Source organism: Falco punctatus (genome assembly GCF_963210335.1).
Source record: "Falco punctatus genome assembly, chromosome: Z".
NCBI classification, from domain to species: domain Eukaryota; kingdom Metazoa; phylum Chordata; class Aves; order Falconiformes; family Falconidae; genus Falco; species Falco punctatus.
The window spans coordinates 22,054,349-22,067,765 of NC_137586.1; positions in this window are offsets into that span (position 1 = coordinate 22,054,349).

Below are 13,417 nucleotides of genomic sequence, written 5' to 3' on the forward strand. Positions count from 1 at the left end.
CCTCGGCCTCCCTTTCTGCAACCCAGACAAATGCTGAGCTCCCAGCTGCTCCTCACACGATGTGCCTTCCAGCAGCCTTGCCGCCCGCCCCTGGACGCATTCAAAGACCTTCACGTGCTGCTTGAACCAGGGGGCCCAGAACTGCGCACGGTGCTCGAGGGGAGGCCACAGCAGCGCTGAATACAGCAGCACAGTCACCTCTCCTGACCGGCCGGTGACGCTGTGTTTGGTGCCCCCAGGATGGGGTTTGCCCCCCTGGCTGCCAGGGCCCCGTGCTGCCTCCCGCTGAGCTGCTGTCAGCCAGCACCCCAGGGCCCGCCCTGCGGGGCTGCTCTCCAGCCACTCGCCCCCGCTTGTAGCTCGTACTTGTGCCGGGCGTTCTTCCATCCTGGCTGCGGAGTCTGGCATCTGCTCTCGTTAAAAGCCATGCCACTGATGATTGCCCGGTGCTCCCCTCTGCCTGCATCCCTCTGCAAGAGGGGTCTTCTCCCGCGAGAGAGCCAGCAGCAGCTCCCAGCTTGGTGTCATCAGCAGACTTGCAATGGTGCGTTCAACCCCGGCGTCCAGGTCGCTGGTAAATACCTGGAACGGAGCTGGCCCTAGAGTTCAGCCCTGAGGAGCACCGCTGGCGACCAGTCACAGCCGGAGGCAGTAGCCCCGTTCAGTGCAGCCCTTTGAGCCCTGCCTTCAGCTGGGTCTTCACCCAGCGCACCGTGAACCTGCTCACCCCACAGTTGGACAGCCTGTCCAGGAGGATGCTGTGAGGGACAGTATCAAAAGCCTTCCTAAAATCCAGAACAACTACATCCACCACCTTCCCTTCGTCCGCGAGCAGGTGGCTGTCGCAGAAGGATGTCAGGGCAGTTGCACGGGGCTTTCCCTCTGTGAACCCGTACTGGCTGTGCCTGACGATTGCAATGTTCTTTAAGTGCCTGTCAGTAGCACCCAGCGTGATCTACGTTCTCGACGATTTTTCCAGGAACTGAGGTCAGATTAACAGGTCTGTAGCTTTCTGGATCTTCCTGCTTGTCCTTTTTGTGGATTGGAATAACATTGCCCAGCTTGCAGTCAGTGGGGTCCCCCCAGACTCCCAAGACCTTTGGTAGGTATCTGTACATGTGTTACTCAGCCCTTTACATGAGCATTAAAAATCTTAGAGAGTTTATAGATCCCTGTTTGCTCTGCATTTTGTAAATCTCAGCAAAACGTAACAATCTAAATTTACTAGAGATTAGATATTAGTTCTGAGGTGTTGTATTTATTGGTATCACTATAAGATGTTTTTGCATGCTGTGTGGCTAAGTTAAAAGTAGATGGGCTATTATGTAAGTATAGTCTATTTCGGTAAAATTGCCTATCAGGCTAGAGGGGACACAGTTATATTTCTGATGCTTGGATGTTAAATTCAGGTACGTATGTCAAAATACGTACTGACTTAGTCAACATCTATATACGGGATGCTTATTATTTTCACTTTTAGACTTGCTGCAAAATTTATTTGCAGTTCCAGTCTTTCACATAATAGTAACAGTCTCATCTGTCTGTCTTTCAATGTCTTCCCTGCCTTATTGATTTAAATAGGAAAGTGCCTGATTCATTGTGGCAGGGAAGAAATAGAGCAGGGGATTTTAATTTGCTTTTGTAAGAGAACTGATTTATGTAGTTACTTTTTCTGGTGTCCTTCTCCCCCTAATAGCTTCTGAAGTTGTTGACCTGGTGTATTGGCAAAATGTTAGAGGCCTTGTAAGTAATAATTCAGCTCTTTCAAGATCTGTGAAAACAGGCAGCTAGGTAGAGAAGAGAGGTGTAGGCTACAACCTTGACCGAAAGCTGGATCTGTATTAGGAATGAAGAGATGTTATGGGATTGATACCCCATAGGAGGGCTTCATTTGGGGCTTGCACTCTACCACATTCAGAACAGATAAACCACAAGGCCACAGGAGATGAGGGTACTTGTTTGCTTTTCCAAGTTACTCAGTTGTTTAAGTAGTCAAACAGAGAACAGAAATCCCAGAATTCACTACAACTCAAAGCAAGCAGCACAACCCTTAGCACACCATCAGAATACTTTATAAAGGCCACATTAAGCATGCATTTATGTTAACTATAATTTTGATCGTTAACTGCTACTTTGTAAATCTGCATTTTCTTCTGCATCTCATCTAGAATTCTTTTAAATTACCCTGTTCTGTTAGTGATAGCTATGTATGTGCCTGTTAAGACAGACACTTTAATTTTTATAGAATCACAGGGTGGTCAGGGTTGGAAGGGACCTCTGGAGATCATCTGGTCCAACCCCCTGCTACAGCAGGCTCACCTAGAGCAGGTCACACAGGATCACATCCAGGCAGGTTTTGAATATCTCCAAAGAAGGAGACTCCACAGCCTCTCTGGGCAGATTTTGTGTCTGTCAATTAGAAGTGGAGTAGCAAGAGAATATGAGGACATAGGAAGGAGCAGGAAAGGATCCTCCATTGAAAGATCACATTGTTTGAAGTGTGAAAGTCACGATCCTTACTAATCATCATCATGGTTTACCTACGTGTCATTCTGGATATCAGGGCTAGGAAGGAACTTCACTTAGGACAGATTTTCAGCAACTACATTATATCAGTGGCAGCAGCTATGAAAGTAACACTGAACTATAATACGGTATGAATTTGTAAACCATTAACTTTCAAAAAATTAAATCACAATTGTTTTACATCATATATATATATATGAACAGCATTAAAATTTCCATTTCAATGGACTTTCATAAGAGCATGCTAGAGAGGACAAGCGTTACCATCCATTGTCACACTTTCAAAGAGGAAGTAGGCAGAGGAATGGAAACAGCACTCAAAACCATCAGTAATACAGTAAGATACAACACAGAGAAATCTGCTGAGAATATAATACAGGCATGGAAAATTGGGAGAGTTACTTCCATGAAAGCAAAGCCTTTCTCATGCCAATGGTGACTGAAGAGTCTATGAGCATGTTGAGTGTGTGTGGTGAAGACAAGCTCTGTGTGAATATATTCATTTCACTGAGATGTGTTGACACATATCAGTGGTCCAGAATCATTCTGTATATGGAAGCTGCTAAATATTTCAGGTAGTGTAATCTCTAACTATCCTTTTATCATTTGTAAATTCTGAGGATAAACTAGTTCCATGAAGCCTTTTTTTCCCTACATGCAGCATGGATGTTCCAATAATCTTGATGTATACTTATTAATGTCCCAGGCATTTTGTACTCCACCTGCTGAATGTCCCTATTTCTAGAAGAGTTAGGTGGAATTCTTAGCTGTTGCATAATGGTGGTTTTTTGAAGGGTTTTGAAAAGTGACTTGACGATTGCTTTTTTTCTCCAACCTGTATAATCTCTAAGCTGTGAAGGCTTTATTGGTGGCTTTTTGACCATGTATGATATTCCACAGTATATTCCAGCCAATAAACATTCTGGTTTGTATAGCTTTACTTGAGCCAACAAAACTCCTTTGTGCCACTGCAGATTAAGGATTCTTTTTCTGCTACAAATCTTTGTTTACAAACATTGGTGTTTTATGTTTAAGTGGATCTGCAGTATATCTTTATTCTATAAATTGCATGATCAACCCCATATATTTGTAGTTTGGCTACCATTCAACATGGCTAGGTCTGTGTATCCAAGACAAAAGTAGTCAAGATCATGAGTAATACTGCTGCTCTAGTTAATTCATTTCAAACCATCTTTATAAGTTGTTCTGCTACTGTGTATTTTCAAGGACAGCATGTGTTGGGACAATGCATGACCCATAGACCAAGTAACGTGCTGCACACTTTCATATCTTAAGACAGTGATAGAACACAGGATTATGTATATGTAATACTCGACTAAAGAATGATCAAAGTTAAGGAGACTGATTGACATGTAAGTCTTAAATGACAGTTTTGGAACTTAACTGATTAGGTAATGAACAGCCTGCTCTGTAGTTACTGTGTATGTTCTGAGAACTAGAGAACCAGAACCATACTTCTGTCTAATCCATCACATTTTATAGAAGAGCTGAGCATAGTTAACTGTTGTTATAGTTTCTTTCCAAGAGCAGTAGGAAGTAATGACACTGCTTCACTAAGTGTCACAGCTGCTTCACCAGGTTGCACTGTCCCTCACTGGAATTGAACAAATGTCCCAGGATAGTGCCTGCAAGAACCTCATTACTTGAGTATTCTGTTTTGCATATGGTGTAAGAATGAGGTCCTTATATTTGCAGTAATAATAATTATACTGTATAGTGGTTTAGTGCTCTGAAGTGTTCATCACATGGCCAGGGAATCTCTGTCACAGCTGTTCTAGTGTCCTTGCTAAATTCTAATTCAAGTAACACATCTTCCTGAACAAGAATTCCTCTTCATAGCTTGCAATCATTTTGATTTCCTTTTTAGAGGGTACCACAAAGATTCCTGGTGATCCAGGGTAAAAGTGAGGTTGAGACTCTCATTACAGGATATACTTTAATGAGTCAGAACTGCTGTCATAACAAAGGGCTCTAATTCTAATTCCTTTTTCCTTTTTGGGCAGCTAGACCTATATGCTACAGTACATTTTTCCTGTGTGTTATATGGCTGCCATTTACCATCTGAACATGGCAGTATCTTTTTTTTGCCTGTGTCTGTTTAGAAACACTTCATAAAGTCATGTGAACTCTCTGCTGATGAAAGACACTGTATAAATCTTCAGTACCAATAATGAGTGCCCATTTCAGTATCAAATTAACTTACGAGAGTAGTACATATATGAGTCACGGAGATCTGAAAGACAGCCAGCATTGTTGGCTGCTTCCTGCTCTGTCTTATATGGACAGAAACTGTTGTTGGTGGAAGTGAGAGTCTGTACCTTATTTGAATTCATAGTCCTATGGAAAGAAATGTTATAGCGGTCTGTAGCATTATGTGTACTGCCTTCTGCTCAGCAGCGAAGTAGTCTTCAGCAAAAAAGAAAATTTTAATATGTTCCCTTACCTACTTTTCATGCTAGAGTTAAAACAGCTAAAGTTAAAAGCTTTTCAGTTCCTTCTTAGCAAAGCATAATGATCAAACGTAAAGGAACACTGCCAAGACTAAAATATCTAAACGTCAGCCAGTCTTGACACTGATTTTGTGATCTGAATCACCTCAGCTTCAGGATCATGTGTTTCAGTGATATTTCATGTTCAAATGACAATCAGAAAAGATGCGTGATTCAGTGCTATGGAACTTGCATTTATTTCCTCCTTTCTTAAATTATGGGAAATGCTGTTCTTAGAAATACTCACAAACTGTGATATCTTACAGACATAAATTTACCTTCATCATAACAGCAGTGGTCAGTTTTGTAAAGCATATAAATGTATGTTCTTGAAATCGAATTGTTAATGACATGCTCATCAATCTGGGTAACTGTCAGCTTGCCTATCCTTGCCAATACCAGGTATGCTCCTAAGTTTCAATTGTATGGAGTATAAACATAGAACAGGCATCACTTAGCAAAATTAACCAACTAAAATTGTGCAACTTAGATTGTCAGCGAGTATGAGTATACATCTGATTTGTTTGGAAGCACTTTGGCAGCCTAGCTTGCAACTGAAAATTGCCATCATTATGTTGCACCCCAGCAAGAAAATCGGGTGCTTTTTCCTTAACTGTTTCTACATTCTGAGGTACACAAGAAAGTAGTTTCAAATGGTCATCTGACTTTATTTTGGTAGCAGATAGCCTTTTCAGAAGAGATCAGCTATGTTTTTAAAGGCAGAAATACTCCTTCATGTATACATGCTTTTTAAGAGCTCTACCCACAGGATCAGCATAGGAATTTATTCCATACCCTCCACAGGTTCATGGTCATACTCAGCACAAAGCAGCAAGGGCAGGCCACTCTGTAAGGGAAAGCGAGCCTGTTCCAGTGACTGACGACTCTCTGTGAAGAATATTTCCCTAATGTCCAGTCTGAACTTCTCCTGACACAGCTCCATTCCATCTCCTTGTGTCCGGTCACTGGTCACCAGAGAGATCAGCAGCTCCCCCTCCGCTCCCCGCCTTGAGGAAGTTGTAGGTGGCGATGAGGTCACCCCTCAGCCTTCTCTTCTCTAAGCTGAACAGACCAAGTGACCTCAGCCACCCCTCCTAAGTCTTGACCTCGACACCTTTTTCACCATCTTGGTCACCCTTCTCTGGACACCACCTAAATGTTTGATGTCCTTGTATTGAGGCACCCAAAGCTGCACACAGCACTTGAGGTGGGGCTGCAATCCCTGCAGAAGAGGCACACTTGGGGCCCTAACAAAGCTGGATATGCCAGCTGCATGTTTATTTAGTCTGAGTTTGACTTGCTTTAATGTCTAGAAAAAAAATTAAGATCCACGTCTGGTGGATCTCCAGGTATCCAACTTTGCATTGACACATTACTTTTTATGCCAGGGTTATTAATAAAAAATAAACTAAATAGACTCTCAAGATTAAGCAATTATACTAGGAAATTTTTCACTTTATTTTTCAACAGTAACTGTTGTCATGTACCAGTTCTTTATCTGCAACAACTCCTATTTTGTAAGCAGGTTTTTTTTTTGCTTACAGTATTTCTTTTGTTTAAAAAAGGTCTTTTTTATCAAAAACTATGTTGGGTAATATGTATCTGTCCTAAATTTGTGCTTCAAATCTTCCTCTTCCATTAAAAATAATTTAATTAATTTAATATTTTAATAATTTAAAAAATTAAAAGCTGAGTATCTTATTAAAAAGAACAGAAGAAGTGTGAAGGAATATTAGAAGATTTTATTAGATGTCCTAGAATCAAAAAGTAGATGATACAGTCTAAGAAACCCATCCAGAGAGAAAATTAAAGAAGCTATTTCAGAAATAATAGATATCAATAAAGGGAAAATAAGCATTAATTCATATTCTAAAGCAGAAGTAGGAACTGCAGGAATGTGGTAAGAGAAGTAAGTACAGGAGGACAAGCTTATAGCCAGCAGATTGGTCCAGGAACAGTTGAAATGTTCAGTAAATATTTATGATCTACATCTGGGAAAAAGTCTTGTTTATGGCCTAATATGTGTGTGCACTTATTTATAAAAGGATAGGTCAGGTTTAAGTGTCTCAAAAGGACCTTTTTCCATGAAAAGAATGATTCTATAAATAAGCTGATTCAAAGAAATCTCATAGCCAGAATCAAGCAGGAGGTAGAGTAGGTGGTCACAGGGTTTGTCTTATATTACACATTTAATAAAAATTCTGTTGAATTGAAACTAGTGCTTCTAGCAACAATGACGCCAGTTTATGGTGGCACCTGAAGAAAAGTTTTGCTTCATATACTTATTTTTATTTCCATTTAGAAAATGTAATTTTATCACTATTGCTTTGGAAACGGTCTTAATCAATAGTATTTTACATTGCGTAACTGTCCTCCAAGTTAAGGGACAGGATGTTTTTGCTATTCTGTTTCTTTTGATTTCTCAACAATATTACCTTTCATCTAGCTTGGATGATGAGGTAGGTGTTCAAGCTCTCTGTCAAATCTCTGCAAGTTGTTTGGTCTGTTGTTACACATTATGTGATGTTCGCTAGGGAAAGCCAATGGCTTTGGTGTCCTTTTTGAATGGACATGTTTCATAATGCAGTTGAAGACTGTGATTCAGATAAACCTTTGTATCCCATGGATACTGAATTACTGCTCTCACTTACATTTCAAAACTCCTTCAGCATAATACAACACAATGTTCTTGATTCTAAGACTTGCTATTAAACGAAGAAGCACCTGCATGGACTATTTCTTCCATTCAAAGTTTTTCTTCATTTCTTTCCTTGAATTTTATGCTTTTTCCTCCAGTTTGCTTCTGTAAAGGGAAGCCTTTTCCTCCGTGCTCCCACCAGGAATGTGTTACAGAAGGCAGTGTTTTCTCCAAGAAAAGTTTGCACTACATCAAAAATACTAAGGAAATATTAAAAAACAAAACAAAAACAACCAAAACAACAGAGGGCACGCCTTTTCCTGCTGTTATTCAAAAACATTTTTCATATTAGTCACAATCCTTTTCAAGGCAGGGAGAGGTGGGGCTCCTTGTTTTCATTCTTAAAACATTTTGAACCAAACAGGTATGTTTGTTCTCAACCGTGAAGTTTAACTACTCCATGCTTCTTGTGTGTATTTAATTGCTCAAACATTTCCAGTGGAGATTTTGCTCTCTCCATTTTGGAATGGAAAACAGAAAGACATGTGAGTTCTGGTGTTTTCCACAAACTGCCCCAATAATTGCATTGCCCACTCCAGCACTGGGAAGAATCTCACAGCTCTCAGACTCCTTTGTTAGGTGAAAGATAATTCATGACCCCTGGACCTGCCTTGCTGATGTTAGTATTGAATTTCCCATCGACTTGATTGGAAGGAGAATGGTTTTGATAAAACTAATGGAAATGACAGTGAGAATGCAAATTTTATACCCACAAAACCATTGCTTACATCAGTCTAGAAAAGGCAGGTACTGAACTGTTTGGCTTCTTGGAAGCTGCTACTTTATTTTACACCACTGGAGAACCTGTAGAAAAAAAAAGTTGAAGGCAGAGGAGGGGGCAGTTCGAGCGGTTTAGAGATGATTGCCTGTGCTGAATTTGCGTGTTGGGCAAGTGCTTTACAAAACGCCTCTGCCTCAGGGAGCTAATGAAAGAAAACAGATGCACATAGCCAAGACAGGTAAAACACATAGGAGGCCTTCTTCCTTGCAGTGCACCTTCCTCAAAAAGCACAGAATAGTTGTGTCCCAGTCCCCTGTATCAGGGTTTCAAATGGGATCTTTTGATGCTAGCAGTGGCTGACTGAGGAGGAGGTATTCTCATATATTCTCTGCTGTTTTTAACATCCCGGTAGTGCCAGAGAAGTATAAAACAGCTTTAGCGTAACTGAGGATTAAGCTGCCACAACAGTAGGTTTGCTGCTTCTTTCATAAGAAATGCCTATATTAATTGACAAACATTCCCATAAATCAGAGCTGGAAAAAACTGTGCAAGTTAAATATCTTCACTTTGCTGCCATGTGGTAGAAGTTGGGGCCTGACTATTTGTGCTTTGGGGAGAAATCGGTATTGTGATGTCTGGGTATTCTCCAAGTACAACTTCTGCATTTACATTCTGCATATCCTTCATGACAGATACTGATAAGCCACACCCCGACAACTGTTTTCTCAGGAATCTTCAGTCCCGATTCCAGTCAGTTCCCTGGAAACAACTTTGAACAAGACTATGACTTTCTACCAATTCAAGGCTGTGCAAAAGTTCCTTCCTGGGGAAGTCTATAGTGAGAACGCTATTTAGTGATGTGTGCTGGTGCTTTCTTAGACTCTGATTTTAATAATGCACAAGGCAGGAAATTTCAAACTTACTTTCAGAGATGTTTCTTCTGTCATTTTTCACTTTTACACCCTGATAGGACATTGAATTGCATAATCCCAAAACATAAGATACCAAGATGTAATATGATGCAGTCAAAACTGAACCGCACTGTTGTCTGTAATAAGCCACACAGATATAGAAATACATGCATATAAATATATGTATATATACATATATAATTGTACACACACACATATGTATATATATAAAAACAGACAGAAATGTGTCCTATCATACTGTACTGTATTTGGGGATATGTGTTGTAGAATCAGGCAATATAAAGGAATACTTAACAGTCATGTCTATCAGTGCTGTCTTTAAAGGCACTTGGGATTATGCTATATGAACAACAGAGGAATTAGATTTAGTGTCTGTGGAGAAAGTGGTAAAATAAGAGGGAACATAACTCAATAAATGCAATTCTCATTACACCAAAGCTTCTTTAAGATGGACTTAAATCATATCTACATTTATGCCTGCTTTAATGTCCTTGTATTTTGTCTGGGTGATATAAAGGGGCTGTGATGTGCATATGTCTGTCTTCATAGCTAGTATTATTGTGCTTATGTTTAAGGTTTTCATTGGTTTGAAGGAAAATTTATATATAATTATTCATGACTTGTTTCATTAACAATTATAGCATAAATAGAATGCATTAAAGTACCTCACAGGCTGCTGAAACTAGATACAGCTCAGACCACTTCAGTTTTCAGACCACTTCAGTATTACTTTAGGATTATTGTACAAATCTTTCTCAGTTATGGTAAGTGGTGTTTAAGAATGTTATTCTTATTGACCAAAATTCCTTCAATCATTGCATTTTACTTTTTCCTCATAAAAAATAAAGGACAACGTAGTAGAATCCTTTCTTTCTGCAGTCTACATTTTATTTATTGGTTTGATTTCTGCAGCACCAACTTTATTTCTTAGTATATAAGGATGCATTAGTGTCTCTTTAAATCACTTGTGGACCTTTTAATAGCACCCTCTGTGTTTATAGAAGCTGCCAGAAACCAGTCAGAGCAGCAGCATGCCCCTAGCTATATCTTGCATGTTTGTCTATTAATTAGTAAGAGCAGTTATTGGGACTCAATTATACCACATGGTTTCTTCATACCGTTTTTGTTGTGGAACAGGCAAAATACACGTATAATGACCCACAGCACTAAGTACCTTGCAGTGTTTAGCATGCTGAAAGCCTGCAAGGTCTCAGTATATACTTCATCAGAATTTCCAACCATGAATGCTCCAAATTAACATATTCTCCCACAAAAAATAAAGACACACCAGGGACCAATGTTATGAAACCCCGTCTACATTGTTCTCTGAATTTTCAGACCTTCCATCTCTCAAGCCTCATTCTCTTTGAACATCTGCAAAATCAGAGCATGCCTGGAATGTTTCGCAGTCCAGGAACTAGTAGACCAAAGAGGGAATCTGATTCCAGAGCCTAGGGCCTGCCTGGAGAGTACTCTCCTATTCCTGAACTCCCAGACAGTTTGGAAAGGGTCAAATTTGGGCTGTGCTTTTGGGCCACAGCTATCTAACATATATGTGGTGATAATGTGCAAGAAATGTGAAGAAGAAAGTAAGGAATATGTAGTTCCTTTGTCAAAGTATTGGTTAGCAGCCATAATCCTGAAAGGTTTTTCTCTTCAAACCTGTCTACATCTTCACAGAGCATGTACATTTGATACAATGTTTTCTGTGTATTAAATACAGCTAATTAAACTCTGTGCTTATCTATTTAAAGAGAAGGATTCTAAAGAAATAGAAATGGAGTCAGTGTAAAATCATGAAGTGTCCATCTCAGGGAGACTGTGGCATTTTCTATTATTGGCCTGAGATTTACTCTTTCTAGAACACACAATACAGTGGTAAGAGCCAAGGGTTTGCCCTGTACTTTGGTCCAATATTGCAGATATGTGCAGAGACTGTAGAAGATAACAAGCTTCTATGTGGACTTGATTGTATTATCACATTTCTTACACCTGTTCCCCCTTTCCTAAGAGATATAGTTGGAAACTAAAATTTCCATAAAATTTTTAACAAGCAAACAATTACACAGGTTCAGGGCAAATACACTTAGCATAAAGCAGGAGTTGAGAGGAGTATGGTTTGGGACAGTTTTTACTTAGGTCAGTTTCAAGGAAGTATACTGAATTTTATTTTTCATCTTTTTATTAGCCATACATTCATCCATATGAAAGACCAGGTACCACTACTACCAGTGAATCAAAGTATTTTTATTTGTAAAACCCTTACAGAATCCTAATCCTAATAGCTCTCCTTTCCCAGATAAGATTGCCACCAGATTTTTACCACCAAAACAGCTGGATACTTGGGGCTTGTCTGTTTGTGACTGTTAGTGTAAAGCAGAGTGGGATAAGCATTACTGTATGAATCTGTTCAGAATAAGTCTGTTTGTGGACACTCATATTGTGTATATGAGCATTCCTGTTTGCATTATCTACTTCCAAAGTCAATTAAAGGCAGCAAAGCTCAATTTTGCCTTGAATGATAAGAACTTTGGAGCTGCCATGGCTGCTCAATCCTTTGACAAATGGTTATCAAGCGAACTGCTAATTTTTATGCCAGGTTAGCTCTCTAGCTGATTTTGCTGCTATGTAGGTAAATACCAGCCCGGGTGAAGGGTCAGGACCTAAAGTGCTGGCATTTCTCCTTGCGCACACACTCTTTCCTTGAATCAGAGAAGTTCCTCCAACACACACCTTTCTACCTGCCAGGATGTGAAGAAAGAATGGTGGTGGGAAACAACTGCCAGTGTTGGTAGCAGCTGGCTATTAATTTTACTCTTTGGCTGTAATGTCAAACTACATCATCAGTAGCCCAGCCATGGACTTAATCTGCCATACAACGGAATCATGTCAGATATTCTGTATCTGGGTCCTTTAGGGAATGGATAGGATGTGATACTCCTAGATAGCAAGAATAACACAGAGCAATTGTACTGCAAAGCAAGATTTTCAAATGGTTGCCCATGGGCCATCGCTAGACCTTAGGGCACATCAACAAGATCTGACTCCAGCAGTGGCCTATCCTTAGGATAGACCTAGGTTGTAGCATCACTTACCAAGACTGAATCCAGAGTGAAAACCTTCTAGAAATTCCCATTTGAATTGGCTCTGATAGGCATTGCAGTATCTACCACCGGCATTTCCACTCTTCCAAGTAAATGGATAGTGCTGTCTGCAGTATCGTGGAGGTTAGAGAAGTCTGCCCAAGCAGAAGTCTACAACATCCTTTTTTTGCTGTACGGTGTATAGGCTGAGGAAGAATCACCTGCAGTTTGGTGCTATGCCAGGAAACAGATGTGCTCTGAAAGATCAGCTCCGTTCACTCATTTACACTGTGCACAGCGTTAAGCATTTTGTCTGCATGGACTTCTCTCTCGAGCTGCTGGCACTGTATCGCTGCAGCTAAAGCTGGGCACCCTTCCAGAGGCAGAGAACTGTCCCATCCCTAACGCTCTCCCATCCCATTACCACCCTGAATCAGATCCCATTCCCGGATGGTTTTACACATGCCTCTTCCCCTATTTTGTGCACTGCACTTTTTCTTTTCTGCTTCTAATTCAGTTGTGTCTCTAACAAGTACTGGTGGAAGGGTTTGTCTTGCCTACCTGCTACAGCTGAGCCCTAATACCTCATTACAGCTGCCAGAAAGAAGTGCCAGTTTAAGGGTGAAATTTACCTGACTCAGCTCAGATACTCCATCTGGGATAAGATGAACTGTAACCCTGGGAGTGCCTAGTTGTTTCTGCAGTATTGTTAAAGGGCCTTCATATGAGTAGATCATCCATAAACTACTTACAGTTCAGTTAATCCCAGCTGTACGTGCTGTCCTCCCCCTCATGCTGCACCGTGACAGTCCTCCTACCCAGAGTTACGTGACTCCCCCTCATTACTCCAGAAGCACATGTGGGTGCTTCAGGCATACATACTTTCAAAGTGGACACCTTAAAAATCTAGTACAGCAGCCCTCACGGAAAAGAGGATAGCATTCATA